Source organism: Octopus bimaculoides, chromosome 7 (assembly GCF_001194135.2).
Source record: "Octopus bimaculoides isolate UCB-OBI-ISO-001 chromosome 7, ASM119413v2, whole genome shotgun sequence".
In the NCBI taxonomy this organism is placed as follows: domain Eukaryota; kingdom Metazoa; phylum Mollusca; class Cephalopoda; order Octopoda; family Octopodidae; genus Octopus; species Octopus bimaculoides.
The window spans coordinates 61039601-61041495 of NC_068987.1; the positions used below are offsets into that span (position 1 = coordinate 61039601).

Sequence of the window (1895 nt, forward strand, 5' to 3'; positions counted from 1 at the left end):
TTAATTTATGGACCCCGAAAGGATGAAAGGCAAAGTCGACCTCGGCGGAATTTGAACTCAGAACGTAAAGACAGACGAAATACCGCTAAGCATTTCGCCCGGCGTGCTAAATACATAAATACATATTATCCATCTGTGGTTATATATATATATATATATACTCTTTACTCTTTTACTCTTTTACTTGTTTCAGTCATTTGACTGTGGCCATGCTGGAGCACCACCTTTAGTCGAGCAAATCGACCCCAGGACTTATTCTTTAGAAGCCTAGTACTTATTCTATCGGTCTCTTTTGCCGAACCGCTAAGTTACGGGGACGTAAACACACCAGCATCGGTTGTCAAGCGATGTTGGGGGGACAAACACAAACACGCAAACATATACACACACATACATACATATGTACATATATATGACGGACTTCTTCCAGTTTCCGTCTACCAAGTCCATTCACAAGGCTTTGGTCGGCTCGCGGCTATAGCAGAAGACACTTGCCCAAGGTGCCACGCAGTGGGACTGAACCCGGAACCATGTGGTTGGTAAGCAAGCTACTTACCACACAGCCACTCCTACACCTATATATATATATATATACACATACAAAGTACGCACATGTATGTATGTACTTACGTATATATACAATAATATGTATATGTATGTTTATTTATGAGTATACAGGATATTCATTTCATAAATTTTATGACAAATGACCAGCATATAGAGTCCTATGTGATTTATATATCTAAGAAGAAAACTGTGAAGCAGACTCGTAGTATAGTCCAAGTTTCTTTTCATTGGTTTCCATTCTCAGACAAACTACTGAGTACATATATAAAAAGTAAGCCAGAAACAAAATAAGAGAGTTTGTTAATAAATAATTTGGTTACTGTCAGAAATATAGACATGTATCTGCTTGTATGTATGTATGTATGTATGTATGTATGTGTGTGTATGTTTGTATGTTTGTACAAAATAAACCATTGATGACGGGAAAATCTGTAACGACGCTATCGTTCACTAGTTACCATATGAAATAACAAAAAATATATAAATGCGTATATATATGTGGGTTTTAAAAAATGTATATGTATGTATATATGTATGTAGGAACTATGAACGCATGTATGTATGTATGTATGTATGCATGTATGTATGTATGTATGTGTCTTAGTGCTTAGGGTATTCGGCTTACGATGATAGGATCATGAGTTCGATATCTGGCAGCGTGTCGTTTCAGTCCATTCAGCTGGCAAAAATGAGTAGTGCCTGTAACACAAAAAGGCCAGCCTTGTCACATTCTGTGTCACACTGAATCTCTCTTAGAACTACGTTAAGGATACGCGTGTCTGTGGAATACTCAGCCACTTGCACATCAATTTCACGGGCAGGCTGTTCCTTTGATTGGATCAATTGGAACACTTACCGTCGTTACCGACGGTGGGTCAATTTTGTGTATGTACGTATGTATGTATGTGTGGAGGCGCAATGGCCCAGTGGTTAGGGCAGAGGACTCGCTGTCATAGGATCGCGGTTTCGATTTCCAGACCGGGCGTTGTGAGTGTTTATTGAGCGAAAACACCTAAAGCTCCACGAGGCTCCAGCAGGGGATGGTGGCAAACCCTGCTGTACTCTTCCACCACAACTTTCTCTCACTCTTACTTCTTGTTTCTGTTGTGCCTGTAATTCAAAGGGTCAGCCTTGTCACACTGTGTCACGCTGAATATCCCCGAGAACTACGTTAAGGATACGCGTGTCTGTGGAATACTCAGCCACTTGCACATCAATTTCACGGGCAGGCTGTTCCTTTGATTGGATCAATTGGAACACTTACCGTCGTTACCGACGGTGGGTCAATTTTGTGTATGTACGTATGTATGTATGTGTGGAGGCGCAAT

At 40.6% G+C, this 1895-nt stretch overlaps 1 protein-coding gene across 1 annotated transcript in view; it reads left to right on the forward strand.

Moving 5' to 3' along the window:
- The window catches only part of LOC106874650 (uncharacterized), a 25079-nt gene that overhangs the window by 1073 nt on the left and 22111 nt on the right, over positions 1-1895 (forward strand). The gene's annotated exons all lie outside the window — the stretch shown is intronic.